Here is a 24,257-nt window from a genome sequence, read left to right as displayed (position 1 = left end):
AGGCCAACCGTTATCTCTATCCTGAAGGCCCAGTGTTGCTTTGTTTCTGTGCGGTACGTGAACCACTTGCTGTGTGGCCATTTTTTTGGGGGGGGGGGGGAGAGCACTTACCGCCACCTCAATGGGTGGCAGTAAGGGCTCCCACGCTAACCTGCTTGCTGCCCGATTACTGCCGGGTACGCACCGGCGCTACAAAAACAGAACATTTTTTGTAGAGCCGGAAATAGTGCGTGCTGTGGTGCGAACTCCCACTGGGCTTCTGCAGTAGCCCGATGGTAGTTCTGGATTGGTGTGCGACAAGCCTGTTGCTGCACACCCACCCTTTAGTAAAAGAGCCCTTTAATCATCTAAGTCTGATTTGACGCCTAACTTAGGTAGTTAAGTGTTGAATATTGGCACTTCGTGGTCCTTTTACAAAGGTGTGCTAGCATTTTTAGCATACACTAAACATAGTACCATAGTAGATGACGGCAGAGAAAGACCTGTACGGTCCATCCAGTCTGCCCAACAAGATAAACTCATATGTGCTACTTTATGTGTATACCCGACCTTGATTTGTATCTGCCATTTTCAGGGCACAGACCGTAGAAGTCTGCCCAGCACAAGCCCCGCCTCCCAACCACTAGCCCCGCCTCCCACCACCGGCTCTGCCACCCAATCTCCGCTAAGCTTCTGAGGATCCATTCCTTCTGAACAGGATTCCTTTATGTTTATCCCCTGCATGTTTGAATTCCGTTACCGTTTTCATCTCCACCACCTTCCGCGGGAGGGCATTCCAAGTATCCACCACTCTCTCTGTGAAAAAATACTTCCTGTCATTTTTCTTGAGTCTGCCCCCCTTCAATCTCATTTCATGGCCTCTAGTTCTACCACCTTCCTATCTACGAAAAAGGTTTGTTTGTGGATTAATACCTTTCAAATATTTGAACGTCTCTATAATATCACCCCTGTTTCTCCTTTCCTCCAGGGTATACATGTTCAGGTCCGCAAGTCTCTCCTCATACGTCTTGTAACGCAAACGCCATACCATTTTTGTAGCTTTTCTTTGCATCGCTTCAATTCTTTTTACATCTTTAGCAAGATACGGCCTCCAAAACTGAAAAATAAGCGTGCGCTAAATGCTAGAGACGCCCATATATTCCTATGGGTGTCTCTAGTGTTTAGCAAACGCTTATCATTAGCATGCACTAAAATGCTACTGTGCCTTTGTAAAAGACCCCCTCAGTTATATAATAGCTGACTCCACTCCCAGACTGCCCACAAAATAGCTGGCTTTCAGTTTAGTGGTCTGTTGCGATATTTAGTGGCACTGAATATCAGCGGATAGCACCGCACAAGTGAGTTAACTGGCCAAAAAACAAAACAGAACGTTAGAAATGATTAGGAAAGGAATCAAACATATAAACAGCGAGTGACCGACTCACTCGCAAATGCGCAGTAGAGACTTCCCTCTCTGTCCCGTCCCCGCGTCAATACGTGATGACAGGGGCGGGACAGAGAGGGAAACTGCGCAAAGCCGCTGAGGTCACTACCGGTCCCCCACCCGGTGTCACCGCCGCCAGCCCTCCACCCGGCCCAGGCCCTCTCTCCGCTACTGAACTTACATCCATTCGCTGGAACGCAGCACGCACATCAGCTGAGCTGCTGTCCGCCTTCCTTCCCTGCCTGTGTCCCGCCCTTGCTGACGTTACGTCACACGAGGGCGGGACACAGGCAGAGAAGGAAGGCCGACGGCAGCTCAGCTGATCTGCCCTGCTGCGTGCCGGCGAATGGATGTAAGTTCAGTAGCGGAGAGAGGGCCTGGGCCGGGTGGAGGGCTGGCGGCGGCGACTCCAGGGGTGGGTGGGGGAGCCAGAGCCAGCGTCGACCTCCGAAAACCCCAATACCAGCCCATTTTAATGGGCTCAACGGCTAGTAAATAATAAAAACCAAAAATATTGTAATGCTTCTGTATTGTTCCATGGTATGACCTCACCTTGAGTATTGTGTGCAGTTCTGGTTGCCGCATCTCAAAAATGATTGGTACAAAGAAAGTCGACCAAAATGATAAAAGGGATGGAATTCTTCTCATGTGAAGAAAGGCTTAAGAGGTTAGGGCTCTTCAGCTTGGAGAAGAAGCAGCTGAGTGGAGGAGATATGATAGAGGTCTACAAAATTCTGAGTGGAGTAAATTGGATAAACGTGAATCGATTGTATACTCTTTTAAAAGTATAAAGATTAGGGGACACTCCATGAAGTTACGTGGTGATACCTTTAAAATAAATAGGAGAAAATATTTTTTCACTCAACAAATAGTTAAGCTCTGGTACTCGTTGCCAGAAGTTGTGGCAAAAAGCATTAGGGTATCTGGGTTTAAAAAAGGTTTGGACAAAAATCTATAAACTGCTATCAAGAAAGACATGGGGAAAGCCTTTATTTATCCCTGGGATTGGCAGCATGGATTATTGCAACTTTTGGGGATTCTGCCAAGTACTTGTGACCTGGATTGGCCACTGTTGGAGGCCCAGTGAAAATCCGCCTAGGCGGATGAATGCCAAAATGTGCAGCACCAGAAAGGCAGTGGGAAGTGGGCCATGGACTCAAGAGACTAGGATGGCAGTCTTGGGTCTTTAAGAGTCCTTCAGTCATCGAATGACTGTATTTTTGGTCTGCCCAATATTCAAAACCAATTAACCAGCCAGGGATGGCACCTGGTTGATTAAATGATACTTAGCCAGCTATCCGTCGATATTCAGTGGGAGATAGCCGGCTATCAACCGCTGAATGACACCGGTTAGCGCTTAGTGGATACCCAGTTATATCGCACAATATAACCGGCTATCCCCCGATTTTCAGTGCATCACTGGCTACGTTTGGCAGCCAAATCTGGCCACATCAATAGCTAAAATATCTTTGGCTGGTTCAGACTTAACCAGCCAGTGCTGATATTGGTTTGGCCGGTTAAATTCGAACCAGTCAAAAATAAATCAGATATTCAATGTCAGTCACCGGAAACGGCCTGGCATTGAATATCCGAGCAAAGCACTGACTGTGAGAGGCTGCCCAGCTACCTCCCACGGTCTGAATATTGTCCCCGGTGACTTTAACCAAAAGCAGTAATAGAGATATTGGCCAAAAATTGTTGGGGACCTGACAATCAAGATTTACATTTTTTAATATCGAATGCACAGACACTTCTTTTAATTACTAGATGTACATCCTTCATATAATGATTTGTTTAACAATAATGGTCACAAAATCTATATTTATCTTCAGAGATTTAAACACTGAGGTGGAACATAAGTTCAATGGGCTAGGTGAATTATTCAAAGCCTGTAGTACCCTGTACATGCTGAGATGAGACAGGGAAAAGAATTCCCACTGAGGTTCAAACAGGCTGCCGTAAGCTAATTAGCACACATTCCTCTGAAATGTGCCTGCGAAGTCCTGACTTGAAATCTGACTGTTAACAACATGGAAAGAAAACATCATTTGGAGGGATTTTTCTGTCATTTCAGTTTTAAAACATGAAATGATGTGACAAATGGCACTGACATTTCCCACATCATTTCAAAGAAGTGCACATGTCTGTTACTCTGTAAATGATGGCACAAACCCTAAAGCACCCCTCCTCCCCCACACACAGATACACACACACACATCATTTCTTCTTCTGATCACCCCTAACCTGCCCTTACTACTGTGCTCGTTGTATGTCTCAAAAATGATTCAATTTTGTCTTGGTTTTGGTTGCTAGCTACTACCTCTGCCAAACAAGCATCTAGATGGGGGAGGGGGAGAGGAAAGTTGATGGATTTTGGACATCGTTTTAGATGTTTTTGGAAAGGGGAATGTTTTGGGGTGTTTTGATGTATTGTTGAGTATTCTATTGTAACTCCTTTCAGGCTGCTTGCTCAGATGTCTCCTTAAATTGAGATAAATAAATAATAAATGGATCTTCCATTCTCTCAGCAAAGACAAATTCCTAGAAGAGAAGTCCGTAAACTCTTATTAAGATCTGGGAAAACTACTGCTTATCCCTGGGGATCTGTAGCTACTTTTTGGGATCCTGACAGGTACTTGTAACCTGGACTGGTCACTGCTGGAAACAAGATACAGGGCTTAAAGGACCTTTGGCTTGACCCAGTATGGCAATTCTTATGTTTATATCCCCTCCCTACAACTTTATGACATGACCCCCTTCTCTCAAATTTCCCTTTCTAGTGAAAACTTCATCTTCACTATATTTGACTGCTTTTATTATTTTCTCCTATCTCTTCTCTCATCCAGCTCGGTGAATTTTTAGTATCTTAAGCCTCATTATGTAGGATCTGTGGTTAACTCTTTAAAGGGCCCCTAGACATAATATAAATACATGTATTATCCCCCACAAATATGTGAACATCAGTATCTTTGTTCTGACATCTAATTATGTCCTGATTGATATTCAGCCGGGGGGCAGCCAGTGTTATTTATAAACACTGATGTGTAAACAGAAGAATACAAGCCCCCACAGACTCGAAATCACACAGGAAACAGCGATGGTGACTCAAAAGAATGGCTGGACAATGCTAACTAAATCAAAGATTTATTGTCAAAATTACAGACTCGACACGGCCATGTTTTGGCCAACGGGCCTGCCTCAGGAGTCTCTCGTTGTTATCTGTTAACTCAAGTGAATATCGTCAGCCTCTCTTCAGGAAAGGACTGTAGAATCCAGCTCAAAATAGCTAACGCTTCTCTGGACTGACACTCAAAATGTTTCTGGTCCAGAAAAAAAAATGGACCAGAGAGGTTTTGAGCATCAATCCAATGAAGCGTTAGCTATTTTGAGCTGGATTTTACAGTCCTTTCCTGAATAGAAGCTGACAATATTCACTTGAGTTAACAGATAACGAGAGACTCCAGAGGAAGGCCCGTTGGCGGAAGCACAGCCTTGTCGAGTCTTTAATTTTGACAGTAAATGTTTGATTTGGAGAGCATTGTCCAGCCATTCTTTTGAGTCATCTTCGCTGTTTCCAGTGTGCTTTTTAAATGCTGACTATAGCCAGCTAGATTAGCCCCCGATATTCAGTGCCAGGTCATGTGCAGGCCCCAGCACTGAATATTTGGGGTTAAATGTTGCTGCGCTAGCTGCTTGACCTTATGTGAGCCTTGGCCGATATTCACTCCTGCCCTATTGCCCCTGCTAGAACACTAGAGGACATGAAATTTTTGTTTTTTGATGACTAAAACAGACTGCGTGGGTTTTGGCTATTTTGCTCCATTTTTTGGTGAGCAACTTTTTGCTCCATTTTGGGAGTTTTTTGGTTGCTCTCTTTTCTCTGGAGTTTGATAATATCTGGGAATTCCTTTGGAAAAACGGACACATTAGATCAGACCGATGCTTTCTGAGCTTTGAGGCCTTGTTTATTTAAATTTTGAGATGTTTGTAGCACACCATAGTTTGTGTTAGCCATTTTGTTAGCAAACTGCATGTTTCATGCTTTTTGAGGATATTTTGAAAGTTTGTTACCCCTTGTGTATGTTTTCTGGTATAAAAAAAACCCAAAACTTAAATGGCTGCATGTATGTGGATGCGGGAGTGACACTTGGATGGTGATTCTGACTGTGAAGAACTAAGGCCGGTGCCAGGCAGAATTTGTAGGTCTGTGTTCTGTATATGGCAATCTAGTTTAGGATGGGCTGGAAGGGGCTTCAAAGGTAACTTCAGGAGCCATAACTGAGGACACTGCTGGGTAAACTTTTATGGTCTGGGTCTCTCGAATGACAAGACAGATTCAGATTGGCTGGAGTGGGCTTTGATGGCAACTCCAGTAGTTAGAACATAAGGACAGAGCCGGGCGGACTTTTAGAGTCTATGTCCAGAAACACCAAAGAAAGACCATGATCAAGTATATAATATCATGTTCATTGTTGATTTAATCATGAATTGATAATAAGTGTGACTGTTGGGCAGACTGGATGGACCGTTCAGGTCCTTATCTGCCGTCACTTATTATGTTTCTAGGGCTTAAAGGTAGACCCGGGGGGCTGCCAAGATGGGGGGCTGGGGGGGTCATTACAGGGGTGTGGAAGGAAGGGAGGTAGGTACTTATGTTCACGGACCAGGGAGAGCTGGTCAGAGGGGGCTCAGAGGGCTGCTTATGGCCCTGTTACGGTATGTGGGTCCTGGCCAATATGGTTTATGGCTTATTACATTTCATATACTGTCCTTAATGTGGACATCACAGTGCAGTTTACAAATAAAATATACAAGAATTAGAAAGGAATGCCAGAGTATGACAGGACAGTCATTTGAAGTTTCCTAATAAAGACTGAATTTTTAGATGTCTCCCTGGGTTATTGCAAAAGCCAGACCATCCTACTCCTTTCTGCTGTACTACATTGATGTAGGATTGTGGATTTCTCCACCTTCTGTGGTTGTTCTTTGAGAACAGTAATCATTCACACAACACTACCAAAATAAATATTGGTCAGGATCCGTAGAAGCTCTGGTGGCCAGCACAGCAACATTTAACTCTGGATATTCAGTGCCAGGCCCGCACCTATCCCCAGCACTGAATATTGGGAGCTAATCTAGCCACTAGACTAGCAGAAGGCTACAAGTGACATGACCACATCATACCATTTTTGCAAAAACTTCACTGGCTACCAGTACAATACATGGCCAAAACTCTATATTTGACCTTCAAGGCCCTTAAAGGAAATTACCCAGAGTACTTGAAGAACAGGATATCTCTCTACACACCCCGAAGGTCACTAAGGCCCTCCCAAGAAGTATTCCTAACCAGACCTTCTTCAAAGGACATCACATGATGTGATACCCGCAAGCGAGCCTTCTCCGGAGTAGCCCCCACACTCTGCAATGCACTCCCTGAAAGGCTCCACTTAACACAAGACTATCTCTACTTTAGTAAGCAGGGAACACTTGACTCTTCAACCAGGCCTTTAATGGAAGAAGTAAATGACACCAGCTGCACATACTATAGCAGGACATGTTTATCCACTCCTACCCTAGCTAAGATAATGTTCAAGCACCTTTCTAACTTCATTTGCAACTCTCTTTAACTAGTCCCTTATTTTTTTACTCCTGTTACTCTATCTTATCTATCTATATGTTCCATCTTTGCTTACACCCTATGCTGTTTATTAAAATGTTTTATTGAGTATTGTGTTGACATTGTAATGTAGCATACTGTCTATTGTTCTTTGAATATGTTTACTGCTGTAATTGTCTATTGCTTATGTTTGACTTATACTTGCTGTATGCCACAGCCTTGAGTGAATTCCTTCAAAAAGGCGGTAACCAAATCCTAATAATAAATAAATAAATGCTGACCGCGATGGCTGAATATCAACTGGAAAGGGGTAGACATTCAGCCAGTCAATATTTTTTTGACCACTGCTGACCTTATGTTCGGATAGTCAATGCTGGACCACTTTGGCACCAACACCGTCTAACATTTATGTGGTCTCATTTATGCGGTTAAGCACTGAATATCAGAACGTAACCGCATAAATGTAGGCTCCACCCTGGACCACCCACAAATGAGCTAGTTTCAGCTCAGGCGCTAACTGCAGATTTCACCAGCACTAACCAGTTATGTGCTACTGAATATCCACGGATAGCCCCAGACAAATAATTTAGAAGGCCAAGAGCCAGTGGCGTACCAAGGAGGGGGCGGTGGGGGCGGTCCGCCCCGGGTGCACGCCGCTGGGGGGGTGCCGCGCACCTGTCGGCTCTTCGTTTTCATGCTCCCTTTGCCCCGGAACAGGTTACTTCCTGTTCCGGGGCAGAGGGAGCATGAAAACGAAGAGCCGGCAGGGGCGCGGCACCCCCTCCCCCCAGCGGCATGCACCCGGGGGGGGTTCTTTCGCCGGGGGGGGGCATCGCGCTGTTCCGGGGGAGGGCGCTGCACCCGGGGGGCGGGGCGCATTGGCGATCCGCCCCGGGTGTCAGCCCCCCTAGGAACGCCACTGCCAAGAGCCTTTCCTAGCATTTAAATCACTTTGAATATTGATCCCAAATGTGTTAAGATTAAATCACAACTCAAGATTAAAAGCTTGTTCAAACAGGAAGGTCTGACTAAGGTCACGTAATCCCTGTAATGGCACATATACATTGTACTCTGTGCAATCTTTACTGTGAGAATGATGTAACCTTTTGTCTTACATGGGCCGACAGAGCAGCTACAACTGATAACATTCTTGGTTTCCTATGTGAGGCCCAGGCAGGGCCAATTAAGGCATATCTGATAGGGTCTTCCTAAACCCTTGAGGCCTAGACATGCACTTAGTTTGTCTATGCCTTAATCCTGCCCTTTTCTGATCCACCTTCCATCATCTCAGTGTCCTTACAAATGTGTGGTCCCCAGAACTGAAGCTGGAGTCTCACTAGTACATTTACAAAGGCATTATGACCTTTGTACTTTTGGTGTTATTCCTCTGGACCGTGCAGGTCTTTTTCTGCCGTCATCTACTATGTTATGTTATATACCTCCAAGCATTTCCAGCTGCTGTATTACATTGAATGGATTGACTGACAATCTTCTGGTCACCTGAAATGATCACACTTAGGTTTCTTTCTTGTCTGATAACTTCCAGTTACCTTTCTTTTAATTGATGTTGGGTTACTGTCATTTGGTGCTTATATTAGAAGTGCTATTCGTGTTTTGGATAGCTATCATGAATAGACGTCTAAGTTCCAATTTTATAAAGCCAGGATATGGACATCTAAATCTGAAGAATGACCAAATGGCAAGGGGGTGTAGTCTGGGCATATTTTGGGCAGGACTAGATTGGGTCCAAAACATAGACATTTACCCCCCCTGTTTACTAAGCCATGCTAGTAGCTGCCGTGCGCTTATGCCGACTCAGCCCATTCAGCTAGTGTGGCTTAGTAAACAGGGGGGTTAATACGCAAGGGCACCTACATCGGAGTGCCCTGTATAGAATACCCCATTCAGTGACAATTTTTTCAGCACCAAATTTTGAGCGACATTTACTGAATCTAGTACTGGATGTGCTAAAACGTTTCCTCTATTTTGAGGGCAGTGCAAGCTATAAAAGAAATACCTCATTGAGTGAAGAAGTAGCCTAATATTTAGAGCAGCCAGTTGAGAACTAGGAAAAACAGGTTCAAATCCCATAGTGACTCCTTGTGATTTTAGGTAATTTACTTAACCCTTCATTGCCTCAAGTACAAAATTAGATTGTATTTATTTTATTTATTTAATAAGAGAATTAGGTATCCTGCCACTCATAAGGTTATCTTGGCAGTTAATACAATACAATAATACAACTGTCGCATAATTAGAAAACAGCAACCACAGTAGGCGACTTTCCGGCACCCGATGTTGAGGGAGGGAGTCATAATTGCAGAAAAATGATAACCCATACCACATTAACATCGTCAGGAAACAGAAGGAGGAGATCTATCAAAACTTCAAACAACATCTGTCATTTCTCTATAATCTGCCAGACTTGATCAGGGAAAGCCTTGCAAAAAAGCCAGGTTTTGAGAGAGCACTTGGATTTCTTCAGTGAGGGTTCCGAATGAAAGTCAATGGGAAGCTGATTCCACAGAGTTGAATGCTGCCTCTCGCGAACAGTCCAACCTAAAAGTTTCCTGAAGGAAGGCAAGACAAACAATTTGTATTGCACGAACAAAGAGACCGTGAAGGTAAGGAAAGCGAATGCTACATACCTGTAGAAGGTATTCTCCGAGGACAGCAGGCTGATTGATCTCACTGATGGGTGACGTCCACGGCAGCCCCTCCAATCGGAATCTTCACTAGCAAAGTCCTTTGCTAGCCCTCGCGCGCCCGCGCGCACCGCGCATGCGTGGCCGTCTTCCCGCCCGAAACCGGCTCGAGCCGGCCAGTCCAGTATGTAGCAAGACAATACAAGGGAAGACACAACTCCAAAGGGGAGGCGGGCGGGTTTGTGAGAACAATCAGCCTGCTGTCCTCAGAGAATACCTTCTACAGGTATGTAGCATTCGCTTTCTCCGAGGACAAGCAGGCTGCTTGTTCTCACTGATGGGGTATCCCTAGCCCCCAGGCTCATTCAAAACAACAACCATGGTCAATTGGGCCTCGCAACAGCGAGGACATAACTGAGATTGACCTAAAAAAATTTACCAACTAACTGAGAGTGCAGCCTGGAACAGAACAAACAGGGCCCTCGGGGGGTGGAGTTGGATCCTAAAGCCCAAACAGGTTCTGAAGAACTGACTGCCCGAACCGACTGTCGCGTCGGGTATCCTGCTGCAGGCAGTAATGAGATGTGAATGTGTGGACAGATGACCACGTCGCAGCTTTGCAAATCTCTTCAATGGTGGCTGACTTCAAGTGGGCTACCGACGCAGCCATGGCTCTAACATTATGAGCCGTGACATGACCCTCAAGAGCCAGCCCAGCCTGGGCGTAAGTGAAGGAAATGCAATCTGCTAGCCAATTGGATATGGTGCGTTTCCCCACAGCCACTCCCCTCCTATTGGGATCAAAAGAAACAAACAATTGGGCGGACTGTCTGTTGGGCTGTGTCCGCTCCAGATAGAAGGCCAATGCTCTCTTGCAGTCCAATGTGTGCAGCTGACGTTCAGCAGGGCAGGAATGAGGACGGGGAAAGAATGTTGGCAAGACAATTGACTGGTTCAGATGGAACTCCGACACAAGCTTCGGCAGAAACTTAGGGTGAGTGCGGAGGACTACTCTGTTATGATGAAATTTGGTGTAAGGGGCCTGGGCTACCAGGGCCTGAAGCTCACTGACTCTACGAGCTGAAGTAACTGCCACCAAGAAAATGACCTTCCAGGTCAAGTACTTCAGATGGCAGGAGTTCAGCGGCTCAAAAGGAGGTTTCATCAGCTGGGTGAGAACGACATTGAGATCCCATGACACTGTAGGAGGCTTGACAGGGGGCTTTGACAAAAGCAAACCTCTCATGAAGCGAACAACTAAAGGCTGTCCTGAGATCGGCTTACCTTCCACACGGTAATGGTATGCACTGATTGCACTAAGGTGAACCCTTACAGAGTTGGTCTTGAGACCAGACTCAGACAAGTGCAGAAGGTATTCAAGCAGGGTCTGTGTAGGACAAGAGCGAGGATCTAGGGCCTTGCTGTCACACCAGACGGCAAACCTCCTCCATAGAAAGAAATAACTCCTCTTAGTGGAATCTTTCCTGGAAGCAAGCAGGATGCGGGAGACACCCTCTGACAGACCCAAAGAGGCAAAGTCTACGCTCTCAACATCCAGGCCGTGAGAGCCAGGGACTGGAGGTTGGGATGAAGAAGCGCCCCTTCGTCCTGTGTGATGAGGGTCGGAAAACACTCCAATCTCCAGGGTTCTTCGGAGGACAACTCCAGAAGAAGAGGGAACCAGATCTGACGCGGCCAAAAAGGAGCAATCAGAATCATGGTGCCTCGGTCTTGCTTGAGTTTCAACAAAGTCTTCCCCACCAGAGGTATGGGAGGATAAGCATACAGCAGACCCTCCCCCCAGTCCAGGAGGAAGGCATCCGATGCCAGTCTGCCGTGGGCCTGAAGCCTGGAACAGAACTGAGGGACTTTGTGGTTGGCTCGAGATGCGAAGAGATCCACCAAGGGGGTGCCCCACACCTGGAAAATCTGTCGCACTACACGAGAATTGAGCGACCACTCGTGAGGTTGCATAATCCTGCTCAACCTGTCGGCCAGACTGTTGTTTACGCCTGCCAGATATGTGGCTTGGAGCACCATGCCGTAACGGCGAGCCCAGAGCCACATGCTGACGGCTTCCTGACACAGGGGGCGAGATCCGGTGCTCCCCTGCTTGTTGACATAGTACATGGCAACCTGGTTGTCTGTCTGAATTTGGATAATTTGGTGGGACAGCCGATCTCTGAAAGCCTTCAGAGCGTTCCAGATCGCTCGCAACTCCAGAAGATTGATCTGTAGATCGCGTTCCTGGAGGGACCAGCTTCCTTGGGTGTGAAGCCCATCGACATGAGCTCCCCACCCCAGAAGAGACGCATCCGTAGTCAGCACTTTTTGTGGCTGAGGAATTTGGAAAGGACGTCCCAGAGTCAAATTGGACCAAATCGTCCACCAATACAGGGATTTGAGAAAACTCGTGGACAGGTGGATCACGTCTTCTAGACCCCCAGCAGCCTGATACCACTGGGAGGCTAGGGTCCATTGAACAGATCTCATGTGAAGGCGGGCCATGGGAGTCACATGGACTGTGGAGGCCATGTGGCCCAGCAATCTCAACATCTGCCGAGCTGTGATCTGCTGTGACGCTCGCACCCACGAGACGAGGGACAACAAGTTGTTGGCTCTCGTCTCTGGAAGATAGGCGCGAGCCGTCCGAGAATCCAGCAGAGCTCCTATGAATTCGAGTTTCTGCACTGGAAGAAGGTGGGACTTTGGATAATTTATCACAAACCCCAGTAGCTCCAGGAGGCGAATAGTCATCTGCATGGACTGCAGGGCTCCTGCCTCGGATGTGTTCTTCACCAGCCAATCGTCGAGATATGGGAACACGTGCACCCCCAGCCTGCGAAGTGCCGCTGCTACCACAGCCAGGCACTTTGTGAACACCCTGGGCGCAGAGGCGAGCCCAAAGGGTAGCACACAGTACTGGAAGTGACGTGTGCCCAGCTGAAATCGCAGATACTGTCTGTGAGCTGGCAGTATCGGGATGTGCATATAGGCGTCCTTCAAGTCCAGAGAGCATAGCCAATCTTTTTCCTGAATCATGGGAAGAAGGGTGCCCAGGGAAAGCATCCTGAACTTTTCTTTTACGGGATATTTGTTCAGGGCCCTTAGGTCTAGGATGGGACGCATCCCCCCTGTTTTCTTTTCCACAAGGAAGTACCTGGAATAGAATCCCAGCCCTTCTTGCCCGGATGGCACGGGCTCGACCGCATTGGCGCTGAGAAGGGCGGAGAGTTCCTCTGCAAGTACCTGCTTGTGCTGGAAGCTGTAAGACTGAGCTCCCGGTGGACAATTTGGAGGTTTTGAAGCCAAATTGAGGGTGTATCCTTGCCGGACTATTTGAAGAACCCACTGATCGGAGGTTATGAGAGGCCACCTTTGGTGAAAAGCTTTCAACCTCCCTCCGACTGGCAGGTCGCCCGGCACTGACACTTGGACTTCGGCTATGCTCTGCTGGAGCCAGTCAAAAGCTCGCCCCTTGCTTTTGCTGGGGAGCCAAGGGGCCTTGCTGAGGCGCACGCTGCTGACGAGAGTGAGCGCGCTGGGGCTTAGCCTGGGCCGCAGGCTGTCGAGAAGGAGGATTGTACCTACGCTTGCCAGAAGCATAGGGAACAGTCTTCCTTCCCCCGAAAAATCTTCTACCTGTAGAGGTAGATGCTGAAGGCTGCCGACGGGAGAACTTGTCGAATGCGGTGTCCCGCTGGTGGAGATGCTCTACCACCTGTTCGACTTTCTCTCCAAAAATGTTGTCCGCACGGCAAGGCGAGTCCGCAATCCGCTGCTGGAGTCTATTCTCCAGGTCGGCGGCACGCAGCCATGAGAGCCTGCGCATCACCACACCTTGAGCAGCGGCCCTGGACGCAACATCAAAGGTGTCATACACCCCTCTCGCCAGGAATTTTCTGCACGCCTTCAGCTGCCTGACCACCTCCTGAAAAGGCTTGGCTTGCTCGGGGGGGAGAGCATCAACCAAGCCCGCCAACTGCCGCACATTGTTCCGCATGTGTATGCTCGTGTAGAGCTGGTAAGACTGGATTTTGGCCACGAGCATAGAAGAATGGTAGGCCTTCCTCCCAAAGGAGTCTAAGGTCCTAGGGTCTTTGCCCGGGGGCGCCGAAGCATGCTCCCTAGAACTCTTAGCCTTCTTTACGGCCAAATCCACAACTCCAGAGTCGTGAGGCTCTGGGTCTCCATGGATTCGGTACTGGGACTCAATTTTCTTGGGGATGTGGGGATTAGTTAATGGTTTTGTCCAGTTCGCCAGCAATGTCTTTTTTAGGACATGGTGCAGGGGAACAGTGGACGCTTCCTTAGGTGGAGAAGGATAGTCCAGGAGCTCAAACATTTCAGCCCTGGGCTCGTCCTCCACAACCACCGGGAAGGGGATGGCCGTAGACATCTCCCGGACAAAGGAAGCGAAAGACAGACTCTCAGGAGGAGAAAGCTGTCTTTCAGGGGAGGGAGTGGGATCAGAAGGAAGACCCTCAGACTCCTCGTCAGAGAAATATCTGGGGTCCTCCTCTTCCTCCCACGAGGCCTCACCTTCGGTGTCAGACACAAGTTCACGAACCTGTATCTGCAACCTCGCCCGGCTCGACTCCGTGGAGCCACGTCCACGATGGGGGCGTCGAGAGGTAGACTCCCTCGCCCGCATCGGCGAAGCTCCCTCCGCCGACGTAGTCGGGGAGCCTTCCTGGGAGGTGGCCGCAGTCGGCACCGCACGCGGTACCGACGTCGGGGACCTCACCCCGGGCGATGGGCCAGCCGGCGCCACGCTCGACGGTACAGGAGGCGCAAGCGCCGCCGGTACCGGAGGGGTAGGGCGCAACAGCTCTCCCAGAATCTCTGGGAGAACGGCCTGGAGGCTCTCGTTCAGAGCGGCTGCAGAGAAAGGCAGAGAGGTCGATGCAGGCGTCGACGTCAGAACCTGTTCCGGGCGAGGAGGCTGTTCCGGGCTGTCCAGAGTGGAGCGCATCGACACCTCCTGAACAGAGGGTGAGCGGTCCTCTCGGTGCCGATGCCTGCTGGGTGCCGACTCCCTCGGCGACCCAGAGCTCTCGGTGCCGATGCGGGGAGGAGACCGGTGTCGATGCTTCTTCGACTTCTTCCGAAGCATGTCACCGGAGCTCCCCGGCACCGACGAGGAGGACGTAGAATCCAGCCGTCGCTTCCTCGGGGCCGAGGCCGAAGGAGGTCGGTCTCGGGGGGGCTGTACCACAGGAGCCCTCAGGGTAGGGGGAGACCCACCCGAAGGCTCACCGCCACCAGCAGGGGAATGGACAGCCCTCACCTGCACTCCCGACGATGCACCACCGTCCGACGACATCAGCAGACGAGGTCCCGGTACCACCGACGTCGATGCAGCTATCCGATGTCCCGGCGCCGATGCAGAGGGCCGATGCCTCGATGCACTCGATGCACTGGCGGCCGAGGATGAAGCTCTGGACGCTGAAGACGTCGATGCACTCGATACCCTCGGTGCCGATGCCGACGAAGAGCCCGAGAACAACACGTTCCACTGGGCCAATCTCGCTACCTGAGTCCGCCTTTGCAAAAGGGAACACAGACTACAGGCCTGAGGGCGGTGCTTGGCCCCCAGACACCGAAGACACGACGCGTGTCTGTCAGTGAGCGAGATAATCCGGGCGCACTGGGTGCACTTCTTGAAGCCGCTGGAAGGCTTCGATGTCATGGGCGGAAAAATCACGCCGGCGAAATCAAAATCCGAAATGACGAAAATGAGCACCAAAAACTTTTAGGGAGAAAAATCTCGACCGAGGCCGAAAAGAGGCCTACCCCGACGACGAAAGAAAACTTACCGGGGCAAAGACTGAAAATACGGGAAGGGGCAAAACGAAACCTGAGGGGCTTCCGGAGTACTTCCCGACAATTTTTAAAGATTTTCCGAAGAAAACAACAACACGTCAAAGAAAAGGACAGCGCGAGGTCGACTTTCCGGGGCTCGACACGGCGAAAACACGACCGTACCGAGTGCGGACAAAAGAAGACTGGCCGGCTCGAGCCGGTTTCGGGCGGGAAGACGGCCGCGCATGCGCGGTGCGCGCGGGCGCGCGAGGGCTAGCAAAGGACTTTGCTAGTGAAGATTCCGATTGGAGGGGCTGCCGTGGACGTCACCCATCAGTGAGAACAAGCAGCCTGCTTGTCCTCGGAGAATAAGCAAAGAATATGTGTAAAGAATATATAGCCAATGTTGTTCAAACAAAAAGAGAGGTCACGTGATCATATCTGCAGGCATTATAGATGAGTTTAACTGCAGTATTCTGTACTGTAATGGAATAGTAACTAGTAAGGCATTACAGTAATCAAGTCTATTAAGTATCAGTGCATGAATCAGAGTCTTCAATGCATGAACATCTAGAAATGGTTTTAGAACTCTGATCTTCCGTAATGCGACAAATGATTTGAGCTAAATGAGGAATGGAAAGTTTAAATGAGAGTAAACTATTAAAGCACCATATGAGAAAAGCTGATCCTTTACTGGAATTGGAGTTTGATTGATACGCAGATGAAATTACATAGGGACTTGAGGACAAGAAAACCAGAGTGCCTCAGTTTTACCTGCATTTAAAACCAACTTGTTCTTGGTCTGCCAGATAGCAATTTTTGAAACTTTGTTCTCCTGGTCTAAGGAAAAGGGAAATGGGACTTGATATACTGCCTTTCTGAGGGTTTTGCAACTACATTCAAAGTGGTTTACATATACTCAGGTACTTATTTTTTGTACCAGGGGCAATGGAGAGTTAAGTGACTTGCCCAGAGTCACAAGGAGCTGCAGTGGGAATCAAACCCAGTTCTCCAGGATCAAAGTCCACTGCACTAACCACTAGGCTACTCCTCCACTCCAAAGGTACTATCCCACAGATCATGGGGGTACTTAAGATCTGTATATCATCTGCATAAATACTAACAGGAAGTGATAGGTCTGAATAAAAGTGGCCAGAGTGGCCATGGAAATATTAAAATACAAGCAAAAATAGATCCCTGTACAGTAAGGGACAGAAATCCAAAGTAATGTTATCTATTACTACACTAGATGTCCAAAATGAGAAATGAGAGTGGAGCCAGTTAAGAGCTACACCTTTTATTCTGGATTCCCTTGAATAAATGGGCCATGATTTACCAGATCAAAAGCAGAACTGAGATCTAAATGTATTACATCACATTTTGTTCAGGGTCCAGATAGCAACTGATGTCATTGATCATAGAAGATAATGCTGTTTCTGTGCTGTGCCCCTCATGACACCCAGATTGTTTTGGGTGAAAAAAATTATTTGAGTTCCAAAACCAGAGTAATTGAGAGAGAAGTTCTCATATAATGTTGCTAAGAAAGGCAGATAAGCAAGTGGATGAAAATTCAGTAATAAACTGGGGTCTAATCCAGATTTCTTCAGATAAGGCCTGATCACAGAGATGATTGAGAGTTCCTAGAGCGAGCTGGTCTACCACCCGAAACAATTGTTTAGGACAGTTTTCTGCTGCTGAGATCTGTGGTACAATATATGTGCATTTTGTTTGTTTCAATTTCCCTCTGTGGTTGCTCATTTTCAAAGCAGATGGATGATGTCTCAAAATGCCTTTAAAAAGCCAATCTCTAAAAACGTTCAAATCATGATTTTGGGAAGTCATAATTTGGACAATTCACACTGCAGTTTGTCCAGATAGCAAGAGGGTGTGTTTTGGGAGGGAGTAGGGAGTTTCCAAAAGTAGGCCATCCAACAGCAATTTCTGAACCGGAAGAAATGTCCGTGTCTACAAAAAAGGACGTTTTAGCTAGATCTGTTTCGGTCATGTCCAAGTTACAAAAAAGTGCTCTGACTGAGTAGCTGACCACTGCAGGGATTAAGGCATGACATCTCCTTAATCCCTCAGTGGTTGCTGACCCTCCCCTGAAAGTGAAACTGGAAAGGAAAACCAAACTCAGTCAGCTGCAAATATAATGGCCAATCTGAACAAACTAGCAAGCAAGTCAGAGGAGTAGCCTGGTGGTTAGTGCAGTGGATGGTATATCAAGGGGCACAGGTTCAAATCCCACTGTAACTCTATTAATGTTTTTAACTCGGGCTCCCTCCAGGAACAGAAAAATGCCTACTGTACCTGAATGTACGCCACTTTAATAGCCTTCAGACTTGCAGGTGTCTTATATCTTTAGGTACATTAAGTATTTTTTTCTGTTCCTGCAGGGAAGCAAAGTTAATCACCTGTAGCAGGTGCTTTGTGAGGACAGCAGGCCAAGTATTCTCACAGCTGGGTGATGTCATCCAACGGAGCCTGGTGCGGATGTTGACTAGTGATTTTAACTTGGAATTTTCTAGCAGCCTCTCACCGCATAGGCACTGGTGCCTTCCCACCAGAAGCAGGAGCTCGGGTTCGTCATTCATTTTAAAAAGCTAAAGAATACAACATCAAGGGGAGGTGGGAGGGTATGTGAGAGAACTTGGCCTACTGACCTTGGAGAACATCTGCTACAGGTGAATAACTTTGCTTTCTCCAAGAACAAGCAGACCATTGTATTCTCACAGCTGGAAATCCCCAGCTACCAGGCTCACTGAAAACAACAATGCTAGGATAATAGGGACTCAAAACCTGAAACCATCTACATACTAGATGAGGAGGTGCAGCCTGGAACAGAACAAACCTGAGTGTAGGGGGAGTGGAGTTGGATTCTTGAAACAAAACAAGTTCTGCAGGATGGCATGCCTGAACCAGCTGTCATATCCGCTATCCTGCTCAAGGCAGTAATGAGATGTGAATGCATGGACAAATGACCATGTTGCAACTTTGCAAATCTCCTCTATGAAGGCTGACATTATGAGCCTTGACATGACCCTCTAGAGTCAGCCCAGCTTGGGCATAAGTAACGGAGATGCAATCTACTAGCCAACTGGAAATTGTGCATTTGCCGATGGCTACCCCCATCTGGTTTGGATCAAAAGAATCAAAAAGCTAGGTGGACCGTCTATGGACTTTAGTCCACTGCAAGTAAAAGGTTAAGGCTTGTTTGCAATCCAAGGTATGCAGTACACTCTCAGCAGGATGGGAATGTGGTTTGGGAAAAATGTTGGTAGGATGATTGACTAAGATGAAATTCTGACACTACCTTAGAAAGGGAACTTAGGATGTGGGTGGAGAACTACTCTATTTTGGTGAAACTTAGTGTAAGATGGATCAGATACTAGAGCCTGAAGCTCACTGACTCTGCAAGTTGAAGTGACTGCCACCAAAAGCACAGCTTTCCAGGTCAAATACTTCAGATGACAGGAATCAAGTGGCTTGAAAGGAGCTCTAATCAGCTGGGATATTGAGATCCCATAACACAGTTGGAGGCTTGAGAGGGGGCTTTGTTAGTAACAAACCTCTCATGAAGCAAACAACTAGAGGCTGTACAAAGATGGGCTTCCTTCTACACGGTGATAATAAGCACTAATTGCATCGAGATAAACTCTTACAGAGTTGGTTTTCAAACCAGACTCAGAGAGGTGTAGGAGGTATTCAAGCAGTTTTTCTGTAGGACAGGTCAGGGGATCTAAGGCCTTACCCTCACACCAGACAGCAAACCTCCTCCACGTAACACCTCTTAGTGGAGTCTTTCCTGGAAGCCAGCAAGTTGTGGGAGATGCCCTCCAGGAAATCTAAGGATTACATACATAACGTGGAGGGGCATAATCGAACTGGGCGCCCATCTTTAAGGGCGCCCCGGCAAAGGGGCAGGACATCCCGTATTATCTTTCGTTTCGATAATACGGTCAGGGACAGCCAAATCTCAACATTTAGGTCAACCGAAATGTTGAGATCACCGACCTTAGAGATGGCTGACCTTGGTTTTCGCAGATAATAGAAACTGAGGACGGCCATCTCAAAAACGGCCAAATCCAAGCCATTTGGTCGTGGGAGGAGCAAGCATTTGTAGTGCATTGGTCCCCTCTCACATGTCAGGACACCAACCGGGCACCCTAGGGGGCACTGCAGTGGACTTCACAAATTGATCCCAGGTGCATAGCTCCCTTACTTTGGGTGCTGAGCCCCCCAAAACCCACTACCTACAACTGTACAACACTACCATAGCCCTTAAAGGGTAACGGGGGGCACCTAGATGTGGGTACAGTGGGTTTCGGGTGGGTTTTGGAGGGCTCCCATTTACAACCAGGTGTAACAGGTAGAGGGGGATGGGCCTGGGTCTGCCTGCCTAAAGTGCACTGCAGTACCCACTAAAAACTGCTCCAGGGAAATGAATACTGCTGTGATGGAGCTGGGTATGACATTTGAGGCTAGCGTAGAGGTTGGAAAAAAATGTTTTTTAATTAGTTTTTTTTGGGTGGGAGGGGGTTGGTGACCACTGGGGGAGTAAGGGGAGGTCATCCCCGATTCCCTCCGGTGGTCATCTGGTCAGTTCGGACACCTTTTCGAGGCTTGGTCGTGAACAAAAAGGGATCAAGTAAAGTCGGCCAAATGCTCGTCAGGGACACCCTTCTTTTTTCCATTATCGGCCGAGGACGCCCATCTCTTAACCACACCCTCATCCCACCTTCGGTACACTACCGACACGCCCCCTTGAACTTTGGCTGTCCCTGCGACAGAAAGCAGTTGAGGACGGCCAAAATCGGCTTTTGATTATGCCGATTTGGGCGCCCTTAGGAGAAGGACGCTCATCTCCCGATTTGTGTTGGAAGATGGGCGCCCTTCTCCTTCGAAAATAAGCTGGATAGTAACATAGTAGATGATGACAGATAAAGACCTGCAATGTCCATCTAGTCTGCCCAACAATATAAACTCATTACATAAGATGTGATGTGATACTTCATATGTATACCTGATCTTGATTTGTCCTTGCCATTTTCAGGCCATAGACCGTAAAAGTCTGCTTGGCACGATCCTTGTTCTAAAACTTCTGAAGTTGTCATTGACACTCCTGAAAACCTCCACTCCAACCCATTCAAATCTATTCAGCCACGATCAGGGCACAGACCATAGCAGTCTGCCCAGCACTGGCATTATTCGCCAACTTCTGAAGCTGAATCTGTCCAACTTCTATGCTCTCAACATCCAAACCGTAAGGGCCAGGGAAAGGAGGTTGAGATGTAGAAGAGGTCCCTCATTCTGTGTGATGAGAGTTGGAAAATATTCCAATCTCCATGGAAGAAGAAGAAGAAGAAACCAGATCTGCCTTGGCCAGTAAGGAGCATTTAGGATCATAGATCCCTGGTCCTGCTTGAGTTTCAGTAAAGTCTTCTCTATGAGAAGTAATGGAGGATACACATTCAGAAGTCCCTCCCCCTGCAATATAGTAGAAAAACATCTGACACTAGTCTGCCGTGTGATCTGAGCCTCAAACAGAACTGGGGGACCTTGTTGTTGAGATAAGTGGCAAAAAGATCCACCAAGGAGGTGCCCCACTCTCAAAAGATCTTGCAGGCTATGCCCATGTTGAAAGACCACGCGTGCGGTTGTAAAACCCTGTTCAATCTGTCCGCCAGGCAGTTTCTTTTCCTGGTAGGTATGTGGATCGGAGGACCATTCCATGAGGACGGCCCACTTCCACACTCCTTCCTTTCACAAGGGGTAGGATCCCATATCCCCCTGCTTGTTTACATAGAACATTCAACCTGGTTGTCTGCTTGCATGAGAATGATTTGATTCTGTAGTTGATCTCTGAAAGCCTTTAGAGCAGTAGTTCCCAAACCTGGTCCTGGAGGCACCCCAGCCAGTCATGTTTTCAGGATACCCACTGCCTCCACTGCATGCAAATCTAAGTTATTAATACTGATGTTTTCCTATGCAGAATCTGAGATACTTTCTGTGACTAGGAAATATCGAAATGTGGATATAGACATCCTTTAAGTCCAGAGAGCACAGCCAATTGTTTTTCTGAATCATGGAGAGAAGGGAACTTTTCTTTGACCAGGAATTTGTTTAGGGCCTTTAAATTTAGGATAGGATGAAATCCTCCCATTTTTTCTTTGGGGGGGGGGGGGGGCACAAGAAAGTACCTGGAATAGAATACCTCCCCTTCTTCCCATGGTGATACGGGTTTGATCGCATTGGTTTGTAGAAGGGCGGAGATTTCCTCTGCAAGTACTTGTTTGTGCTGAGAGCTGATGAACAGTACTCTTGGTTGGAAATTTGGTGGTCTTTGACACTAATGCATGATGTAACTGAGACTATTTGAAGAACCCACCAGTCAGAGGTTATAAGGAGCCACCTGTGATGGTAAAATTCAACCTCCCCCTTACCGGTAAGTCATCCAGGACAGTTACTTTGAGTGTGGCTATGCTCTCCTGGAGCCAGTCAGAAGGTTGTCCACTGGAAACTTTCCGCGAGGAAGAGGTTGCAGCTGGAGGGTGCAGAGACAGGATTTGGATGGTATCAGTATGTTTCAGTTTTGGAGGCCATACCTTGCGAAGGATGTTAAAAAAAATAGAAGCGGTGCAAAGAAAAGCTACGAGAATGGTATGGCATTTGCATTCCAAGACGTATGAAGAGAGACTTGCTGACCTGAACATGTATACCCTGGAGGAAAGGAGGTACAGGGGTGATATGATACAGACGTTCAAATATTTGAATGGTATTAATCCGCAAACAAATCTTTTCCGGAGATGGGTAGGCGGTAGAACGAGAGGACATGAAATGAGATTGAAGGGGGGCAGACTCAGGAAAGATGTCAGGAAGTATTTTTTCACAGAGAGAGTGGTGGATGCTTGGAATGCCCTCCCACGGGAGGTGGTGGAAATGAAAACGGTAACGGAATTCAAACATGCGTGGGATATACATAAAGGAATCCTGTGCAGAAGGAATGGATCCTCAGAAGCTTAGCTGAAATTGGGTGGCGGAGCAGATGGGGGGAAGAGGGGATGGTGGTTGGGAGGCGAGGATAGTGGAGGGCAGACTTATACGGTCTGTGCCAAAGCCGGTGATGGGAGGCGGGACTGGTGGTTGGGAGGTGGGGAATCCTGCTGGGCATACTTATACGGTCTGTGCCCTGAAAAAGACAGGTACAAATCAAGGTAAGGTATAACATGTGAGTTTGTCTTGTTGGGCAGACTGGATGGACCGTGCAGGTCTTTTTCTGCCGTCATCTACTATGTATGTTAATGAGGTCAGCGACCTGTTCTACCTCATCTTCAAACAGATTGTCACCTCAGCATGGAATATCCACCAACCTCTCGTGAACCACTGGTTCCAGGTCAGAGAAACGCAGCCTTGAGAGTCTGTGCACCCCATACCCATAGTGGAGAGTCTGGACGCTATGTCAAAAGAATCATGTGCAACCCTGGCCAGATACATTCTGCACTCCAGCTCAGGGCTGCCAAAGGAGGGGGCAGAGGAGTGAAAGATTCTCCCAGGCCTGGCCACTGTAAGTGTCGATGTTGATGTCGACACCCTTCTAGGTGCCAGCATTGAGGATCTCTGCACAGGTATGGTTGGAGCCTCAAGAAGGACCTGGGGCTGATCTACAGCTGGCACAAGCACCCTTGATGCCTGAGCAGATTGCAGCTGCAGCATCTGCACCAGCTCCTCCCTGAGCATGGCTTGGAACTGCTCCTCGAAAGAACGCATCGGCAAAGGCGGGGGAACCGGAAGAGAGGCAGCCCAAGAAGGTGACAGCACTGAACCAGCTGCTGGAATCTGGCTGCTCAAAGACTTGTGCACCAGCACCTCTTCCAAAGATGGAAGCACTCCTCTCAGTGCTAGCGCTTCTCTGGTACCCTGGTGGTCCTGGCTCCTTGTGTCAATGAGGAACAATGCTTATATTTCTTGAGCTTCCCCCATGCTCAGCATCACAGTTTTTGGTGCTGACAAGGTGAACATCAAACCCATACATGCAGTTGGGGTCAGGTCTGATGCTGACTGGTTCCAAGGCCTCAGCACCCGATGTTGAGAGAGGTAGAGACCTCCTCGATGCTGGTGCACTCCCAGTGGATGCTGAAGTCTTGACAGTCATCAAGGTTGATGCTTTCAGTGCCAATGATGATGTACTGGCCTTCGAGGAGCCAAATTGTCTCTCCTGTTGGACCTGCTGTGCTCTCTGTGTCCTCAACTGCATTTTTAAACAGAGAGAACAACAGTTAGGCTCATGGTCAAGACAAAGGCACCCGATATACCAAGAGTGCAGGTCCGGCACAGAAACTACCCAATTACATTGGGTGCACCTTTGAAGCCACTGGGGGGTCTTCTGAGACATTGAGAAAAGAATCGTAGCCAGATTAAACTCCTCAACAGTGAACAGAAAAAGGGCAGTGTTCAAATTAAGGTTGGTGCTCCGGCATAACCAGGCCTAGCAACTTGCAAAAAAGAAAGGAAACTTGAAGAGCACAAATAAAATATCTTAAAGAAAAATGAAAAAAATTTCAAAGAAGGAGAAAAATACCCGTACAGGGAGGCACTGTGACAGAGATGTATGCACTGTGAGAAGAACACGAAGATGCATCCTCCCTGCTCTGCAGAAAAACGAAGACTGAGCGATCTGTGCTCACACATCAGGTGAGAAGGCACCAGCACATGTGTGGTGGGATGCTGCTAGAAAATTCTAAGTTAAATTCACTAGTCAGCATCCCAA

At 47.9% G+C, this 24,257-nt stretch overlaps 1 protein-coding gene across 24 annotated transcripts in view; it reads right to left on the bottom strand.

The window, feature by feature from the left end:
- The window catches only part of NRXN2 (neurexin 2), a 1,346,335-nt gene that overhangs the window by 1,057,035 nt on the left and 265,043 nt on the right, over positions 1-24,257 (bottom strand). The window lies entirely within an intron of this gene.

The sequence above is a fragment of the Microcaecilia unicolor genome, chromosome 11 (genome assembly GCF_901765095.1).
Source record: "Microcaecilia unicolor chromosome 11, aMicUni1.1, whole genome shotgun sequence".
Lineage (NCBI taxonomy): Eukaryota > Metazoa > Chordata > Amphibia > Gymnophiona > Siphonopidae > Microcaecilia > Microcaecilia unicolor.
The sequence above is the reverse complement of the archived record's forward strand: the minus strand, read 5'-3'. Positions and strand labels throughout refer to the sequence as shown.